The sequence below is a fragment of the Cupressus sempervirens genome, chromosome 6 (genome assembly GCF_028749045.1).
Source record: "Cupressus sempervirens isolate cs-2001-9-10 chromosome 6, ASM2874904v1, whole genome shotgun sequence".
NCBI classification, from domain to species: domain Eukaryota; kingdom Viridiplantae; phylum Streptophyta; class Pinopsida; order Cupressales; family Cupressaceae; genus Cupressus; species Cupressus sempervirens.
In genome coordinates, this window is record NC_143123.1 from 193,323,292 (window position 1) to 193,345,545 (window position 22,254).

Consider the following 22,254-nt stretch of genomic DNA (forward strand, 5'->3'; position numbering starts at 1 on the left):
TACAACACACAATTCATCACCAACAACAACTAGATCATCCATGACCAAGTGTTTTGCAATTTCCATGTCAGATTCAGCCAACTGATCATGAAGTCGAACCTTTTTCCTAGCATTAACAAGGTTATCAATATCTTTAGCAAAAACCTCTAGCTACTCTACAATTTTTACATTAGACTTCACAAACTGATCAAGAAAACCAACCTCTTCCACGTCGACCTTGTCATGCCATCTTCTCTCACAAACAAGTCTCTTAACCAGCCAAATAACTCTCTTCCGGATTGGTAGACTCCAGCTCCACAAACATCTACAAAATTCCTTCCTCATCCTATTCTTATCTTGATTAGCGAAACTTGCTTCAAACTAAGTAGACATCTTAGAAAAATTCCTCTCCACCACATCATAGAGATTTGTAATCATCTTAGGGTCCAACCCTCTCAAATCCATCTCCCAAGATCTTCATAAATCCTCTACAACAAATACTTCTTGTTCTCTTTGTGACAAAACTAAATTGTTTACAAATTAGATCACAAGCTACCACCTTGCACAAACAATCAGGAACCACATCACAAGTCCAGGACCATAGATCTGCAATCCACAAACTCTCTAAAATCATGCCTCGAAAAAATCAAACTTCCATCTTTGCACCCACCGATCCATCTATAAGCCCTCTACAATTTAAAGTTAGAACAACAATCTGCCACCTCAAAACCAAGAGATCTAGGACTCCAGAAAGAAAATCCACCACTAGATCAAGATCAAATCAGATCTACTTCTCCAACCCAATTCCTAGTGCAAACAGCCACAACTTTAGTGATCTATTTACACTCTTAGGAACAACCTTCGGTCTAATACCATCTAACACATTGCAAGGTAGGAATATCCCCAAAAGAGATGTCCTAGCCCCCAGCAATATAACCACATAGCAAAAATACAACAACAAGAAGCAACAATGCAAGATCTAATAACAGATTACGATAATTTATTCATAAAATATAACTAATTTTATGCAATATGCCTAGCTGCAAGGCCTTCTAGGTTAGGGAAAAATATACAAAACAATTACAAAATTAGTTCTATAAGATCCCTCAAAGTCCAACTAAAATAGATCCACACTCTAGTAGAAACCACCAAGAAAATCTCAACTTGTGATCGCAAGTCCACCAAGCAATCTCCTTGTTTTCTAGCAATAGTCTTAGCTCTTCTCCAAGATCCAAGTGTAAATTACCTCACATTTGGTGCTCTATCCACACACTCACAACTTCATCACAATCCTATTGTAGACTACCTCACATCCGGCGCTCTGTCCACAAACTTAGGAAAACTTGTCCTTTAGCTACTCCCACATTCACTCCTCTGAATGAATGAATGAATAAAATACTCCAAAAGATCCCCCACTTATACCCAAATAATCCACAAGTCATCCTAGAATAAAAATTAAATTCCGATACATAAATTAAATGCCACAAGTCGGCCTTGAACAAAAATTAAATGCCCAAAATTGATAGCTGAGTAAAATTGTGATATCTCCTAGCTCCAATTGAATTAGAACTCACACTTTTAATTTTAGGTATTTATTTAGATCCTCTATAACCCCTTAAATTCCTAAATTCTGATTCCCCAAGGAAAAGTGTGCATCCATCATGAAATTCACATATAAAAACTATCATGTAGAACTGCCAAAAATTGATACTCTGGGAGAATTTCCATATCTCCCAACTTATAAGGAATTATAATATATTCCTTGGACCATAGATGGTAATCTATGACCTTCTTAATCCCTAAAAATTTAAGCCTCTAACTCATTTTTTAAAATTAGTTACACATCTTGCAACATGCATCTAGAAACCAAAAAAAACACAGTTCCAACAGCAAGGTAAAAACTTCTCAAACTTCAACTCAATCCATCTAATCTCTATGAAATTTTGAGAAAAGGTTCTCCCAATGTGTTTCAAACACATCTCTAACCATGAAAATCATAGCTCCACCAAACCCAAGCTCAATGCTCCTGCATCATTCATGGTTCCATCTGAACCTAGGGCTTTATTGATTGCGAACATAGTATTTTGAAAGTATCTTTGGAAGTACTCCAAGGGCATGATATTTTCAATATCTTTCTTCTTTGGAATGTCTCCCATTTTTTTCTTTAATGAAGAAATGTTCTTAGTCATATTCCTTCCCATGTAGAAAATCTTATGTTTTGTGAAATTCTCATTCAATTTCTCTACCTCAATCAATAATTGCATAGGTCCACCAAATTCAAATAACTCTATGAATGTTTCTTTATCCAAGGATATGAAAACGCTTCAATCTCTTCTTTGGAATGACTTATTAATAGGATTGTAGCAATTTATGAATTCTTTCACCAAGTCCATGTCTACAAATACTTCTGGCATAATCAATTTTCTAAAATTCCTTACCCAAGGGTTACATATTGGAACCTTTGCTACTCTGCTCTTGTATAAATACCAAAACAATTCATACCCATTTCTATTAGGAACCTCTACATCTCTACATGATTCATATGGGTCTTTGAAGGCAAGACCATTTGCATTTTGGGCATTGGTGGAAGCAATCAAAATATGTATCTACTTTTCTATAAATGTGCTAGAAACTTTTGGTGGTGCAATTGATTCTTCAATTACTGCTTGTACAATTAGTTCTCCTTCTCTTCAAGTCATTTCTACAAGTAATTCTACTAGCTTTGTATATTGGATCTTGAAGGGTTACTCGAATCCACTCTAAAACTCAAAAATTACTCTAGAAACTTATTCAATTATGAAAATAGTAACTAAAATTTCCCTATCTTTTAGACTTTGTTTGATTCTGCAAAGGGAGCATGGCATTAATGACAATTAAGATCAACACACATGAAAAACCTATCAATTCTCAAAAGCTAGCAAAATCTATATTTTTTCATCTCTTTGTACATGCAGCTCATACTCTTTTTATCCTGCTCCAATGTGGCCATTAAAATTGCTTTCATGCCTTAAAACTAACAATTGCAATGATGTGTAAAAAAACTCACCGCTTCTTTCCCACAGCTTTTATGTTTTCTTGATTCTGGCTACGACATGTGACTAGGGTTTATCTTTTTAATGTTTCACACCTTCACATCTTATCTTTCTAAATGTTGAGTTTTTCTTATGATACTAAGAATGTACTTATTTTCTCCCTCACAACTCAATTTCAATTTAACTTCATAACCACTACAATCTAGCTATGAGCCTTTTACTCAACTCGTGTAGGGGAACCCAAATTTCAAGAGAAAAAGGGCATCTTAATATGATCAATAATGCCAAAAAACTAATTTAATAGGTGAATGGATCTATTTATATCCATATAAAGTCATTTGAGTCATAATCTTAGTCTAGGTTGGGTTTATATGAAAGATTTAATGCAAAAATGCATAAACAGCATAAAAAGTTGTCAAGAATGCAAAAGGGTTAAAAGAATGTACAATGGGTTGGTTTAAAAGGTGGTTGAGAAGTTGTAACTCACCACAAACACTATAAAATAATTTTATTGGTTATTACAAATATAAATGAATGAATGAGAAGAGGAAGATCATTTTGAATCAATTGGTTTCTTTAGAAATTGCCATTTGATTAGTGTTAACTATTTTTGTGTTGGTTCCAAGTCTTGTACATATATTTAAAGCATGGAACCCATGTATATATTATGAATTTTAATAGTAGGATGAAAAATATTTCTTTCTCATTTTGATTTGGTGCAATTTCATTAAGTTTTGAAGAAGTTATGCAAGTTTTGGTAAAAATGGTTATTTGTGAATTTAAGGATGCCCAACTACAGTTGGATTGAAATGTTTGGTAAGGATAAATTTGGATGAAAAAATAAATTTATTTACATTAAATATAAATATATGTTATCCATCTTTAATTTCCAATTGGTTTGAGTCATTTTCATTTAGGTTTGTGTAAGTTATGTGTAATTGAGTAAAGACTAGTGTTTAAGGATCTCCATTGAAGTTATAGACAATGAATAATTCTTGTAGAAAGATATATGCATTGGATAAATTAATGGATGACATATTTTGATACTATACTCATATAATTTCAATTTTGAATTGGTTTGGTTTCATTTTGAGTCACTTTGAGAAAGATATGGGATGACCTAGGAAGGGTTACTGGTTTTACTTTTGATTTATGATAGAGAAAATGGGTCTCAGTACAAAGAATATAACTTGTAATGGATTCATTTTTTTTGTCTCATCTTTGGAGATGTTATATTATTCCTAAATTGAAACAATTTCAGCAAATTTTTTTGCAAGAAAATATCAAGGACAAAATTTATGAATAATATTCTATGGAATAGAAATCAAACAATGTAAATGGTGAAGTACAGGTAAACTTGTGTTGAAAAGTGGACCATGTTTTGCCTCATTAAATGTCTCTGAGAATGGAATTTATTTCATGAAGTTTAGGGTTGTTATGCCAAAATTGGTCAAGTATCAATTTTGAGGAACTCTTGATAAGTTGTCTTGTTTTTAGGGTTACATTGTGATTGGGGTTTTCCTTGTTTGGGTGAGTGGTTGTGATAACCTAGGTTCATCCTTGAAGCACTTGTGATTGGTCATCCTAGGTCATCCTATATCTATAACTTTTAATGTAACTTTTAATGGATTCTTTTTTTTTGGTTCGTCTTTGGAGATGTTATATTATTCCTAAATTGAAACCATTTCACCAAGGTTTTTGTGAGAAAATATCAAGGACAAAAGTTATGAATAATATTCTACGGAATAGAAATCAAACAATGTAAATGGTGAATTACAGGTAAACTTGTGTCAAAAAGTGATGTGTTTTGCCTCATGAAATGTCTCTTAAGGATGGAATTTATTTCATGAATTTTAGGGGTGTTATGCCAAAATTGGTAAAATATTGAATTTTGAGCAACTTGTGATAAGTTGCCCTTTTTTTAGGGTTCCCTTGTGATTGGAGTTATCCTTGTTTGGGTGAGTGGTGATGATAACCTAGGTTCATCCTTGAAGCACTTGTGATTGGTGCTTGCAGTTTTCATCATCTTTACCAAGATATTTGGTTGAAGGACTTTAGTGAAGAGGGTTTTTGGACTAGTTGATCACCTTTTGATCAATCCCACTAGGCTCAATTGCATCATTTACATTCCACACTTTCGCAACCATTCATCACTTAACATCTTTTATGCTTGTGATGATGTGCTACTTTACTTTCTTACCTTATTGGCCCTTTATAACCGTCAAAGAAAATGTGCACTCTAACCATGTTATGTTGCACCAAGAATCTTCCTTAGCATTTTCTTTATCTCACAACATTGCAACTTAAACTTCAACTATTATACAAGCCCCAATGAACATGCAATGGTCTTTAATCTTAACCATTTTGAACCTCTCTTCACTTGCTCACAACATTAACTGAGTAACTAGAGTTAGACATTGTGATAGTGTGATACACTACATTTTTTACTTTGCCAGCTTTACCATAGGTTATTCACTAACTCTAGTAATGGTGTGATAGCATAAATCTTAATTTTCAACTCAATGAATTGCTCTATCACAACTTTACATATTACCTTGCATTTAAACCTTTGTGATCTAGTGATAAGAACTTCTTCTAACTGTTGGGTATCCTTCGTGGTTTTGCACCCTAAACACCAAATTCATATTTTAACTGTGTGAACATGAAATTATGGATTTATTTAATTTCCTTTTTTCTTCACACTATCACCACCTAAAACCTTAACCTACCATGTAACCTCACAAAGATGCAACTTAAAGATTTCACTGCCTCACTCCACTAACCCGAGGTTGTCTTAACTTGGTCCTAAGGATGTGCTTGCTTATAATTCTTGACCATCAATACCTTTTCACAACCTCATGGATTAGTCTTCACATTTTATCTAATCTCCTATGATGTTTCACTAACATCTCTATTGATTGCTTCCTTTCATTCCAACAGTAGCAACTTAAGATATCTTTAACACTTTATGACTTGCAACCTTGTGATGATAGTTTAAGCTTGACCATTTTCCTTCTATTATAGCATCACCACTTGAAATGCCTTAAGTCAAAAATGACTTGTAGTCATGCACTCTCCCATGTTTTTCTCAATGGCACCTCCAACCTTAATGTTATTGCTAACCATTGTGAAATTGCACTGAGCTCAAAATAGACAGTGTCACCATTTCACCACCTTGGAAATGGTTAATCAGTATAGTAGAGCAATATTGTGATTATTGAAACTTTGCAACATCACAACTTACAAGAAATAAAAGATCATGAAATATAGAGATAAAACATTAGCTTAAGACTTAGGGATATAAAAATATAGAAAGGTTTTCATATATCTCATTTTAAAGGAAAATGTATTTCAAATTAACTTCAATGACATAACCAAACAAAAAATTTACCTAGGGTTTTTTCATGAGGGTTAACCAACCAAATTTCTCAAAAACCCTAGGCATTTAGACATACTTCTTCCCAATTTTCACTAATTTTAACAAGACTATAAGAAAGTGAAAAATTAGGCCAATAGGAGGAATGTCTTGCACCAAAGACTTTCTATGAAAAAAATTCCTATACTAACTTGAACATAGTTGAAGTGGCATCTTATACACTATGTGCACTAATCAGTATTTCAAATACACTGAAGGAGAAATAGAAGAAGGAAGTGGACAAACTAAAACTTGTATATGCGGATTACTTTTCTAGAATATCAAGTTGATCAACAATAGGCCACCCAATTTTTGTTTATACAATTTTTGACACCATTTCTATTGATGTCAAAGGGGGAGTAATATATAAAGGAAAATTGTATAGTTGTAAGTTGTGTATTCTATATGTAAGGGGGAGTACACTTATGTACCAATGTAAAGGAGTGATAAGGAATGTAATGATCCATCAAAACATGAATGAAATTATTATATTTTGAAGGCATTTTTGTGTAATTACTTTTATTTGTTTTTGACTATATATGACATTATTTTGGGATTTAGTCAATTTTCACAAATGTTGCCATCAATGCTAAAGTGATATTGTTGGGAATATGGCTAGATAGATGTATTTATTGTTTTCATTTGTGGAAACATGTATTCAACATTTCATTTATACATTTAGAGATAGAAAATTGTCTAAGTGTTAGATAGTTTGTAATAGCATAGAGAACAGATGTGATGTGTATAGATGACTCATTGAGAGTTAGGTTATGTGTAGTTGAGGAAAGCTCTAGGAGAGTATCATGATGATGTATACCAGTGTACAAGTGTGTACATATGGTATATCATGAGATATGTTTCAAATACTAGTACGGGTATTTAACAAAGTAGAATAAAGCATAGCAAAGAACTGGATTATACGTCTTGGGGAACTATTTTGATAACAAAATAATTAATAAGTCATGATGAGACGACTATGTGGATATCATTCCATAAGTTATTTTATATCATACCAAGCATGTGAAAGCATGAAGGCTGACTAAGCAGTGAATTATGAATATGAGAGGTATAAGTAAAGATCTTATCTTGCAATGATAAGGATGTGATATATGATGTACTATGCGACATATGTATGATCTATGTGAGATTCATGATTGATTATTTGCAAACTCCATCTAATTTATGATAAAAGCAAGTGTAAAATATAGTAGATAGAAAGTATTTTATGTATATCTATTCTTGTGAAGAACTTAATTATATAATTGCATGTTAGGGTAGTGGGTTCTTCTTGCATACATTTTATTTGATCCACCAACTCCTAACAGGGTTAAAGCAACTCCTTACAAGGTTGAGGCTTCTAACAATAACTCAAGACACTATATGTACTTCATAGACTCCTAAGAGGGTCAATATCCTTAATAGGATCCTATTGTTTAGTAAATCATCTAGTGGGTATCATCCCCACCAGGGTTTTCCTAGTTAATAAATAATGGTGTTATGAGTTCTCTATGTGCACAGTTATATTTACTATTCAACATTGTTGGTTTACTTTCATATGTGAGTTATAAATTAATTAACAATATTTAGTTGTGAACAAAATTTTATAGAATAGTGATTCACCCCCCAACCCCCCTTTCTTAGTATTATCTATTTCTAACATAAACAAGATAGGTTGCTCATATAGGGATGACATTTGCTAGGTATAAATAGTCAAATCACTAACTCCATGTGCCATTGCTAGGGATATAAATCTTTTATACATGTTGGTAAACAAATTTTTCTTCGAATAAAATCCCCAAAATGACCCTTATTCGCCCAAACATGAAGACATAAAAAGCCACCAATAGTTGGGTCACTTTGTCATTGGATTGTGGAAGTGCCCTTTGAATTGTACAAGGTATAGCTTCCAGGTTAGATATGCAAAGAATGAGATTTAAGAAATGCTTTTAACCTAAAAGTGAAGGTTTCACTAACTATTCTTGGATAGGGGGCAAATAACTAAACAGAAATGAAAAGAAACAACTTTTATATGTAATAATAAAAACACACACAGTTCTTTCACCTCATATGTGTGATTAGACAGATCAAGAAATGACTAATCGAATAAGTACAAATTTTGCAATAAATGAGTTTAGTAGAAGAATTTAACTCTATAACTCAGCCTCGATTCACACATAAACCAAGAGTAAGTTCATTTTGAAGCACATAGTCTTCAAAATAATGGAATCTTCATTCAACTCAATAATTATCCAATTTCTGAATACTGCTGACAATCAAAATACTTTTAGAAAATGTGAAAAGAAATATAACTTAAAATAGGCATCACTTATTACAATAAAAAACTACCCCCTTTATACAATTTCCATTTCCCCTCTCACGTAGCACACAGTCTGCCCAAATAGTGAAAACTCCAACACTCTCCACCCCCAGAAAGAAGAAGCACACCATGTGCCTTCTTGAAAAAAAGAAGAACCCCTTCTATGTTGAGCTTTTTTTTAATATATAATCTTCCTCCAATGTCTTATTCAATTTTCAATTTAGTTCTCATAACCTTTTTCCCCAAACTACTTATAACATTGCATGCTTAATATTTCTGCCTATGTCTATTGATATATGACTTTGAAAATCATATAAAGGTATTACTTATTGTTTGCATCGTTCTAGGTCCATGTATAGCCTTATTCCATTATTCATAATTTCAATTTATAAGGTTTTGATGGTAAATGTAGGTGATGATTCACCGAGATTCCTTTTCAATAGCTACCAAATCATAACAATAGTGGGCCTTTTTTGTGGTGACACATATCAAGTCAAGGTTTTGTTCAAATAGTTGTTTCAATGTAGAAGGTAACATAGGATTCAAATACTTGCTCTATGCAGGGTAACACATGCCTCATATACCTTTGTTTCATTCATCCACTAAGCTCCTATTGATTTGTGACCCATTATTCTTTAGCAATCAAATTTTGTTCTTGCTCAAACTTTCCAAAGTAAGATTATGGTGTAGAGGATTTGTGGACTCTCGATCTTCTATGGTTGATGTCAGTTCCCAAAGTGACTAAATGTGTTTCAATTTTCCACTTCCATTTGATAATTGGAAGACTTCTTCTCTGGATTTACCCTATTCTGATGAAGATCAAGCTTGACCACAAATTTGACCAAACATCCAATTATCCATCCCTATGCTTTGTCAAAATTGAGAAATTACCCTCAAGAAGGCCATGATTCACTATGTACCCTCAAATTCTTGGATAGACATAAGGATTCCAATGATGACTCAGATACTAACATGTATGAATCGGTATTCTGCTAACATAAGGGTTCCAGTGTTGACTTGGATACTAACATGTATGAATTAGTATTCTACTAAGCATATGAAATACAATCATTGATCCTCATAAGGAGGATTGAGACTCTAATGTGTATAAGTGTCTTTAGGATTTATCTCTTGCATACCAAATATTCATTTGGTGACCTCCTATGCATTTGTTGAACTTAGACATTTTGACAAACAACTCACTTGCACTCTCTATCCATGTTTTTTTTTTTTTTTTTATAGTCTACCATTTCATATTCAACATGGGTGTCAAATTTTAGTGTTTATCATACTACAGATGCATCCCTTCAAGATCAAGCATGAAATAGAGCATGGAATGCATATGTGCACAAAACAAAATATTTGCTCCACCATTTTGTGAAAATTAACTATTGCAATCACCAATTATTAATCTCCTATCATAAAAAATTACTAAACTTGTTGAAAACAAATTCCCAGCTAATATTGAAAAAGAACACAACTATAACTTCACTTATAAAATATGGTTGCAACATATTGGACACAATATTTTTGGACAAATTGTCCTTGGAAAAACCCCTAAGGGAAAACTAGTTCTACAAATGAGGAATTATATTAAACTTCAACAAATGAAGAGAAACAAAATTCCTCGCCTCTCACTAGTAGAACTCCAACAACCTCCTAATTTCTCCCATTGATACTCCTCCACTATTATCCCCAGCGCTATCATTGCACCCTTGCTAACACTGCAAGACTGTTTTCTAGCACTGCAAACTTACAAACTCATTTGCTAGCACTAAAAATGTTTCTCCAAAAATTTTGTTCTCCAAATGCCCCCCCGACCTCCTTTTATACTACTCCTATTGGGAAACTAATGGTCGAGATTGATTCTCAATCAATGGTCAAGATTAAAACAACTCAACAACCCTAACCAAGTTGGTTTCTAGTTGTTTCCAAAAGTGGTCAATTAATTAACAAATATTTGTCTCTAATCTAACCATTTAGTTAGCAAAACAATTACTTGCTAAATAATAACATATGGACGAATAGCTATTCAAAGCTAACTAAACTAACACTCCCTCTTAGCAAGGAAGTTGTTCTGCATGACACCTAACTTATCTCTGAAGAAGATAAATTTTTCCTTCCTCAATGCCTTAGTCAAAATGTTGGCTACCTACTCCTCTATAGGTATGTACTAAAGTTGAACAACTCCCTGTTGTACACAATCTCTAATGAAGTGATATCTAATATTTATATGTTTAGACCTATCATGAAACATTGGACTCTCAAATAACTTGATACAACTCTGATTATTACAATGTATCACAGTAGTCTCAACCTTCTAACCAAACAAGGCTACTAACAACTTCTAAAGCCATATAGCTTCAAATATCACCATGCTAGTTGCTATGTATTTTTCTTCTACTGAACTCAAAGCCATAGACTTATGCTTCCTGCTAAACCAAGAAACAACTCCTAATCCTAAGCTGAAACAACACCCTAAAGTGCTCCTTTTTTCCGTTGTACTTCCTATCCAATCTATGTTAGTATAGCCTATCAACTTGATACCTTCATCTTGAACATATCTGATCCCATACTCAAATATACCATGCAAGTAATGTAGCACATTTTTAGCCATTGTCTAATGCATTCTCTTTGGTTCAACTATGAACTAAATAAGAGAGTTAACTGCAAATGTTATATCTAGCCTAGTGTTGACCAAATACATAAGTGAACCAATCAATTGTCTATATAAAGTGGGATCTGCATCCTTCTCCCTAGATGTATCTACCTTCCTCTAATTTGTGATCATGGGTGTAGACATGGCTTTGCAATCCTCCATCCTGAATTTCTTCAAGATCTCAATGTTGTATTTCCCTTGACCAAGGAAAATCTCCCCATCTATCTGCCACACTTCCATGCCTAGAAAGTAGTGCATAAGTCCCAAATCCTTCATCTCAAACACTTCTGCAAGGTTCCTCTTGCAATCCACTATGAGCCCTTGTGAACCTATAAGAAACAAGTCATCTACATAAATAACAAGAATGAGAATCTCAAGCCCAACCACCAAGTAGTAGAGGTTAGCATCTACTTAACTCTTCACAAAGCCCATTTTTTACAAGTATGTATCAATGCACTCATACCATGCTCTAGGAGCTTGCTTGAGTTTGTACAATTCTTTCTTCAATCTGCACATGTAGATCTCTTTGTTGTGTGCTACAAAGCCTTATGGTTGTTCTATGTATACCTCCTCCTTCAACTCACCATTAAGGAATGTTATCTTGACATCCATTTTATGGACCTACCATCCCATCTATGCTACAAGTGAGATTACAGCTCATATAGAAGCATACCTAGTAACTGGAGCAAATGTCTCCTCATAGTCTATTCCCTCCTTCTGAGAGAACCCCTTTTCCATGAACCTAGCCTTGTATTTCTCAATGCTACTATCTGCACCATGCTTTATCTTATAGATCCAGCATGATCCAACTACTGCCCTATCTGTTGGTCTAGGAACTACCTCCTACACATCATTCTGCATTATTGAGGAATATTCCTCAACCATGGCATCTTGCCATACTTGATGTTTTGTAGCTTCTTGATAGCTAGAAGGCTCACTATCTACCAACTTACTAACTAATGCCACATAATCATTGATCTTGGCTGGTTGTCTCCACTATCTAGTACTCTTCCTAGGAGCTCCCACAAACTCCTGAGTATCCCTTTGTGTATTTGGAACCTCATGGTTCCCACTGCCAATTGTAGAGGATGAAATGTCAACCTTTAAGTCCTCTAGATGCATTTCCTATTGCACCTGTTGTTCCATACTCTATGAATCTTCACTACGTGAGTCTACACTCGTACTGGTAACTATACTTGAACTTTGTCACCTTTGACTTGGTCTTGGAGCTTCTATTGGCTGCTCACTCTGATCATTTGTTGGCAAATCTCTAGATCTCCTAAATGCCTTGTCCTCCATGAACTTGACATCATGTCTAACAATAATTCTTTTAGTCCTTAGAATGAAAATTCTATATGCCTTTGAGGTCTCACTGTACCCAACAAAGTACCCCCTCTTTGCAGTTTGATCTAACTTTGTACATGAATCTCTAGGAATATGACAATATGCCAAACTCTCAAAGATCTTGAAGTGACCAACATCTAGCTTCTTCCCTGTGAAAGCCTCCTTTGGTGTCATCTTCCCTAGTACCTTGTGTGGAACTCTATTCTGTATGTAGACTATTGTATTACATGGCTCTACCCATAAGTAACGGGGCATGTCCTGGTCATGTAGCATAGCTCTTACTGCCTATGATATAGAATGGTTCTTCCTCTCAACAACTCCATTCTGTTGTGGATTGTAAGGAACAGTCCATTCTCTCTTTATTCCTTCTCTAGTATAGAACTCTTGGAAGACATTTCCTTTGTACTTGCCTCCATTGTTTGACCAAAGAACCTTTATCTTCCTTCCTGTTGAATTCTCCACAAGATCCTTGAACTCTTGGAATTGACTAAAAACCCCATCCTTAGTCTTCAAGAAGTATATCTAGGTCTTTCTAGAGAAATTATCAATAAAAGTAACATAGTACCCATATCCTCTAAGAGATTTCATCGACATCGATCCACAAACACCTAAATCTACTAGATCAAGAACACCCTTAGATCTAGTGTCACTTCTTGGAAAAGATGCTTTCATGAACTTCCCCAACACACATCCCTTACATACATCATCATGCTCTATGCTCACCTTTGGAACACTTGTCACCATCTCATGAAGCAATCTAAGTGCTCCATGATGAATATGGCCCATCCTCCTATGCCATAGCTCTCCAAGATCTCTAGGATTAGTGTTGCTCATGAGTGCCTTAGGAGTATCAAATTGCAATCTATAAAAGTGACCACTCCTAAGTCCAATAGTTATTGGTGATTTCACATCCTTGTGCTTAATCAACACATTTGTCCCTCTAAAGAGTACATTATACCCCCTATCTTGAAGAATAGATATAGAAATCAGATTCATACCTAATCTTGGCACATGCAACACATCATGAAGTAGAATTATCTTTCCATTTTCCCTCTAAAACTAAACAGTCATTTTCCCAACTGGGTTGAGTTTGGACAAGTTTCCCACAGAAATTTGGATTTTGGTGTCCTCCTCCTTATAACTAAAGAAGTACTCTCTAACTCTTTTCATATGAAATGATGCCCCACTATCTATATACCAAACACACTATGAGGTTGAGTTAACCATACAAGCTATGAGTGTAAATTCATCTTCCATTCTACTGGAGAGTTCTTCCACACTTGCTAAAGTTTTCACCTGCTTCTTACCCTTCTTCCTCTCTGGGCAATCACTGACATAGTGGCCAAACTCATGACATCCAAAGCACTTGACCTTAGAAAGGTCCTTCTTCTTTTTCTCACTTTGTGAATTTGATCCTTTACTAGACCCCTTTTTTGCTTTCCCTTTCCTTGCTAGGGCAACATTCTCTTGTTCCACCTCATTTTTCTGACTCTTGTTGGCCCCATTGACAAGACTTAGTCTCAACTCCTCCTAATTGAAATTAGTCCATAGTTGATCCCAACTCGGAAAAGTATCTCGTTCGCTAACAACTTGAACAAAGACTCTCCATTGTTTAGTAAACCCATTTAGGGCTATTCTCGCTAGCTCGTCATCACTAGGGCTATCTCCAATAGTTGCTAACTCATCCTTGACAAGTCTGAGCCTAGTGAGGTTACTTGTGATGTCTTCTCCCTGGTTCATCCTAGTATTCTTTAGCTTCTCTCTGAGAATCAACTTCCTGTTGGTGGTAGCATTCTGGTATAGATTTAGAATGGTGTGCCACATCCTCTTCACCATATTTAGCTCTATGATATGTGGAACAATATGATCCTTGACACCATCAAGGATAATCCTCCTCGCCTTGGCATTGTCCTTCTTATATTTTGCAAGTTGTGTTACATTCATTGGTATAGGTACATCACTAGGAGCATAATTCTTGATACCATTCTCTTTCGACAATAAAGAAACTCTAGCCTTCCAAATACCAAAATTCGAGGCACCATCTAATCTATCCTGATCTCTCAAACCAGCTGAAGCCATCTCCAAGGATTAAAGCAATAATAAATCTAAAGAGATCAAAATTTCTTTCCTAGGGAAAAAGTCTTCTACCTTTAACAATGCTCTAATACCATGTGAAAATTAACTATTGCAATCATTGATTATTAATCTCCTATCATAAACAATTATTAAACTTGCTGAAAAGAAATTCCTAGCTAATATCGAAAAATAACACAACTACACATTCACTTATAAAATACAAAAAGAAAAGCACAACACAATGGACACAATATTTTTAGACAAATTGTCCCTGGAAAAACCCCCATGGGAAAACTAGTTCTATAGATAAGGAATTATATTAAACTTCAGCAAATCAAGAGAAACAAAATTCCTTGCCTCTCACTAGTAGAACTCCAACAACCTCCTAATTTTTCCCATTGATATTCCTCCATTTTTATCCCCAGCTCTATCACTACACCATTGCTAACACTACAAGACTATTTGCTAATACTGCAAACTTACAAACTCATTTGCTAGCACTGAAAATGTTTCTTCAAACTTCTTGTTCTCCAAATGCCCCCTAACCTCCTTTTATACTATTCCTATCGGGAAACCAACATATGAGATTGATTCTAAAATGATGGTCAAGATTAAAACAACTCAACAACCCTAACCAAGTCAGTTTCTAGTTGTTTCCAAGAGTGGTCAATTAATTAACACATATGTGTCTCTAATCTAATCAATTAGTTAGCAAAACAATTACTTGCTAAATAATAGAATATGGATGAATAGCTATCCAAAGCTAACTAAACTAACACTTTTATATATTCACAATTGTGACATATATCAAGAAACCCAAGCTCACCCTTATTAGAGGTATACTATCTCACAAAATCTTGGCCCAACCTTTCAAACTATGGGCTCAACCTTATATTAGCATGGCTTTGGCTATATTCATCTACATTCATCTTGTTAGGGGTTGAGATATAAATCATTGTTGACCCTTCATCATATAGTTTCCATGCATTTTTTGTGCCTCCATGTGTGCTTGATGGTGACTATGAGTTCTTCCAATGGCATACAATGGTGAGGTGTATTCAAATAGTTTGGCCTATAATTTCAAAGACTAAATTTATGTCAGGTATTCTTTCAAACACTTAGTGTATAACCGTAACCACTAGCTGTTATGAAAGAGAAACTTAATAGGATAAACTAGGATGCAATCCCCCAAATTTTTTTCTAGTGGTCCTCAATGTGCTTACTTGAAATTCTTGTGATATGAATGCTTTATCCTCAATCGACCTTCATTCTATTTGGGGCTCGATCTTATGCATTGAATTCTACGAGGATATTTCTATGTCTCTTCATTACATAGGCACTTTGAAAATTCCACACATGGATTAATATTACATTCAACCTGGGATTTCATCATCCTCTATTGCAAAAATTTCATTGTACACAAAACTTACTACACCCTATTATGTCAACTTTATGAAATAATGTAACACTTGAAACATATTTCTACAACTGAATTTTGTCATGAATCTCTGAAATTTCCAATTTTGTAATTTTGGAGACTTGGTACTTCATATTCATTTTTTCCTTAAACCAAATTTGTCTTTTTGGGCATGGCAGACCAAAATTTGGTTTAGTGAAATTGAAATTGAACTCCAAAACTAGATTATAGTATTTTTGACTTGCATCAACTTGTTGTTCATTATTAGTTTAACTAGGATCATAGATCACCTGAACTCACATTGAAGCTTCTAGTGCACTGATTTGAAGTCATTTTAACTGACTTGACTCCCAAACTATCGTATGGAATCACTAAATTGCACCCATAACCATGTATCTAAGCTGAACTTTGAATCTAAAGTTAAACTTCAAACTAGGGTACTTGAATCTACACATCAAAATCTGAATTGGATCTACATTTTGACTTTGAACTACACTCATGAACTTCTGAATTAATGCACATGAGGATCTAATATTAGTCTTGCACATTTTGGAATCAATCATCTGAACACACCTCTTGCACCATAGTGAACCAATGAATCTGTTGAACCATTTGAATCTTTGAACTATTGAACCTTGTTCAATTGGTTCTGAATTTACAAATGAAATCCTTGAACTTGTTTGCTTGATGATCTAGTTTGTTTTCATGAAACTTCATCCAAAACCTACCTTACACAAACATTTCCAATATCGATCAAATGATAATTCAAGAGAATCAATAAAAAGGCCATCAGGAGGAAGGGATTTTCAAGTTCAAAATTGAGGTTCAAAATTCCAACTAACAACACTAAACAACACGATCAAGTAAAATTTCACCTAATCATATAACTGAAGTGATAAAAGCAATAAATCACATAATTAACCATTAATTTAATTACATAAAAATTATCTATTTATATCACTCACTACATCATAAAACATCTCAAGGCAATAATGAAGTAAATATATGTAGCAACAAATCATAGTATCCAGAATCCAATAAGTCCACCATATAATTATAAACAAAGTACATTTCTAAATACCAAATAACCAAAAATCTTCATAAAGCATCATATCACATCCATAAGCATCATCATGCAAATATGATCGAACTGAACAACATAGTATCTATCATCTATGGTATTGGAAATCAAAATATAGTATCTAACCATCAAGTCATCTCAAATGTCATCCAACATGAGTAACAAAGTATCTCTTGAATCAAAATATAACAAGGCATAGATGCAAACAAGCAAGGCAATACACTAACTCCAAGATCACTACTATCCAATTGATACATAGATCTAGACCAAGACCCTCTATTTATACTTTCTAAAATGAAAAGAAGGTGAAGGTTGACCATGTAAAAATCTTCACATATCCCAATTATCGATCTAATACATTAAATAATGTCTTAAAATTAAATATACTAGTTGGATCACAAAGGAAAACCAAATAGACAACTCGATCGAAGACATCACTAAAAAACAACAATAAAGGTCACTAAGACACTTGGTGAATATAAAACAAAAACACTCAACCAAAGAAGAACCTGAGTTACTCAATAAAGGAAGGTGGCATCACCTTCACTAATCCAATGAACATTGAAGTCACCAAGTAGGTCCATAAGTATATCCAAGCACACATCTATCATGAAGGATAACAAAGAAACCCAAGATTCTTTTGCAACAGGCATATGGGGTTGAAAAAGAAATGATTTTTGTGAATCATGAGTGTTTCACAACTTGAGTGGATTCCAACTTAGATTGAGAAATCCATGCAGCATCTTCAATAGGTCTATCCTTTCACTTTACCAAATACTCAAAGTAATCTTTTACACTTTTACTCTTACCAATTCTTTGATCCAAAAGTTTCTCTATCTCATTAGTTTATTTTTTAGGATAATCACTCGACACAGTCATCTCATCATTAGATTCATGAAACTTGTACAAATTAGTAACATTGAATATAGGAGATATATGCATGTCATCAAGTAACTCAACTTCATAAGCATTACCACTATCGAAAAATTTCTAAATTCTGCAGGGGACAAACTTCTTTATCTTCAACTTATTATATGTGCCAACATGAAATCTACCCTTCTTCAAATGAACTTTGACCTCATCACCAACCTCAAAAATCATGTGTCTCCTTGACATATCTGAATTCTCCTTATACTTTTGATTACTCTATTCCAACTTATGTTTCACTTCCTTATGTAGAGACTTCATAAAGTCAACAAATTCATCACCTTCAACACTTCTCTTCTCTTTGCTAGAAATATCCATTAAATCTGATATACCTTTGGTTGCATTCCATTAACAATATCAAAAGGTGTCTTTCCAATACATCCATTTATAAAAAATTTATATAAAAATTTTACTTGTGCCAGAACTAAATCTCAATCACTTAATTTATCCCCAACTAAGCATCTCAACAAATTACCCAAGCTTATGTTCACAACCACTATTGGGCCATCATTTTGTGGATGAAATGTAGAACTAAACTACAACTCAATATCCAACTTCTTCCATAAAGTCTTCCAGAAATAACCAACAAAATTACTATCTTGGTCAGATACAATACTCCTTGGTAATCCATGCAATCCAACAATCTCTTTAAATAAAATCTCAGCAACATGTATTGCATCAGATGTCTTCTTACATGGTATGAAATGTGTCATCCTAAAAAATCTATCAATAACAAAAAACATAGAATCATGTACCCTTGGAGTCCTTGGTAAGCCAAGCACAAAATCCATACTAATATTACTCCAAGATTTCTCAGGTGCTGAAATAGGTGCACACAATCTGAAATTCTAACTTTCTCCTTTTACAACTTGACAAACTCCAAACCTCCTTACAAACTTCTAAACATCCTTATACAAGTGTGGCCAATAATACTTCTTTAAAAAAATCAATGTCTTATCAACATCAAAGTGTCCAATCAATCCATACCTATATTTTTCCTAAATAAAATCAACTCTCATAGATCCTCTCAGTATGCATAACTAAACTCCTTAATGTTAGCATGAATGCTGATGATACTACTTTGGGGGAGTATTTAAGCATTGGAAAGTATTGACATGTTGCATTCATGACTATGTTTGTCATTGATGTCAACATAGTATGGTTTCTATAAAGACTGGTTAAGTAGAGAACATAGATCTTAGTCATATAGATGAAGCATCACTATGTAAATGTAGTTCAGTGCACAAAGTCTAAGTCAATGATGTATGTAAGCTGTATCTGATTTACTAAGAGTAGTATAGAGACAGAGTGCTTGGAAAGAAATTTTTGATGTTTGTATGATATCTTTCATCTAAGATGTAATGATAAGATGCATAATTAGGCAATGACAAAGGATAGTTTATTGGTGACCTTAGCAAGTGCACAAACCCTAGTATCACATGTATGAAATTTTGTATATATTGTGAGCCGATAATGCTATTCTAATTATAATTAATTAATTATCTTATTATAATTAATTGGGAAAACCTCAAGGCAAACTCAAAGAATTATTTTCAAGATATGGTATAAAGGAAAGATATTTTCCTTTTTTGTAGTGTGTTGTAATTGTAGTATCCATTATTATATGAAGTGTGAAGTGTGAAAAGGAGAAGAGTGTTTGGTAAATGTGTGTAAGCAATCCAAAGAATTATTGGATGTGAGATTTTGGATCTGGTTACAAGATTAGGAGTAGAGGTCTTGTTGATAGGAAAGAGGAAGAGGAAGGAAATACATTTCATTTCTATTATTCTGTAAGGAATAATAAAAAGATCATTTGACTAGTGGGTTCATTGGTCTTGCCCTTGAATTTGTTTGGGCAGTGGGTCTAGTTGTCTTCCACAACTCCTATCAAGGTTAGCACAACTCCTAATAGGGTTGGAATCTCCTAACATGAATTCAAAGTCTTCTAATAGGGACTCATATGTACTGAATGTATTCATAGACTCCTAATAGAGTCCATCCTCTAAAAAGGAATGTTTATATTAGCACATCATCTTGTGGGTACCATTCCCATTAGGGTTTTCCCTTTGATCAAAGGTTTACCTAGTTTTAAAAATATCTTATGTTATTGTGTATGAGTATCTTGTTGTGTTTTTTTATTACATTGCTCTTATGGTTAAATTTTAATAAGGTTGATAATTATGATATTATTTGGATAATTGATTTGCCCCCCTATCAATTATATTGGTGGACTATATATTCTAACAATTGGTATCAGAGCATCAAGTCCTTGAAGGATAAGCTTAACAACTTTGGGAGATCAATGGAGAATATTTTCAAAAAGGATAGTCATAAATTTGATGGGGTCAACTATGAAAATTGGAAGGAGAATATCAAGATTCATCTATTGTGCATGGGTCTAGGTTGTTGGATCTTGACAAAAAGTGAGAAGACAATTATGAAAGAAAGGATTGAAGAATGCAATGAAGTAGAGAGAGATCTATTCATGTGTAACATGAGAGCTAGAGAAGACATACTATCAGCTCTTTCAGAGAATAAATATAGTTAGGTAAAGTCACTTCAAACATCTCATGAAATTTGGAAAGCATTAGAATATAATTTTGAAGGTGATACATGTGCAAAGAGAATTAGATTGCAAAATCAGATATGTGCATTTCAAGATGCTACAATGATGGAAGATGAGTTTTTAAGAAGCAATATTGTTAGAATACCATAAATTTTTATAGGAATTTAGTCTCATGATAGAACCAAGGAAGAAGATGAGGTAGTATGGAAGATCTTGAAAATTTTGCCCCCACCATTCAAACAAGTAACTTAGATGATTTAGCTATTGATACCTTGCACTAAGGATTTCACCAAGGAAATGTTGCTTGGAAGATTAAAAGATGTAGAAGCAGATTTGAGATAGTCTGGAGATTTGGAAAGAGTGGAAAAAACTATTAGTACCCTCAACATTCAACCTAAGCTAACAAGGAGTACAAGAACATGTGAAGATTTTTCTAGTAGCAGCAAATGTGATGAAGACAAGAAGATTGAGGAAGGTATAGCCCTTCTTGTGAGAAGATAAAAAGATGGTAAGAAAATCTTTAAATGTTGGACTTGTGATGAATTTGGTCATTATGCATCTAAAGGTTCTAAAAGAGAGAAAAAGTATAAGGGAAAGTTTAAGCCTAGAAGAAATAGAGATTGTTTCTATGTAAATGAAGATGAAGAATATGGTAAAATAGGTCAAAGTGAAAGTGACGATGAATTGGGATTTGTGGCTATCAAGGAAGATGATCTTGATAGAGAAATTAGAGAAGAAAGAAATTTAGTTTCCCAAGTTGAGAAGAACATTGATTGGTTAATTGATAGTGGATGTTCACATCACATGACTAGTGATATGAATAAGTTTGATAAGCTGAAGAATCATGATGGAGGTATTTTTGGAGTTGATAACAATGCAACTTGTCATATAATAGGAATTGGATTCATTACTCTTGATGGTAAAACTAACATTGATGATGTTTATTTTTTTGATGGATTGAAGCATAATTTGTTAAGTGTTGGACAATTAGTGGACAAGGGTTATTATTTGCAATTCATTGAGAAGATCTACATTATCAAAGATAGAGATGGTAAGTTGATTGGAATAGGCACAAGATCCAAAGGTAATGTATTTCAATTGAACCCTACTAAAATGATATATATGGACAACATTTGGTCATGACATAGAAGATTCTATCACATAAATTTTGTTAATGTTGTGAAAGTTAGTAGCACATTTGTAGTTAGAGACTTGCCTAAGATAACAAAGCCTACTAATATTGTTTGCAAAGAATGTAATTTGGATAAATAGAAGGAAGTATCATTTCCTAGGAAGAATTCCACTACCATAAAGAAGTTAGAAATCATTCACACAAATCTAAATGGTCCTTCAAGAACAAAAGGATTCTATGGTGAAAAGTATTTTATGATTTTTGTTGATGATTTCACTAGAATGATGTGGGTAGCATTTCTTAAAGATA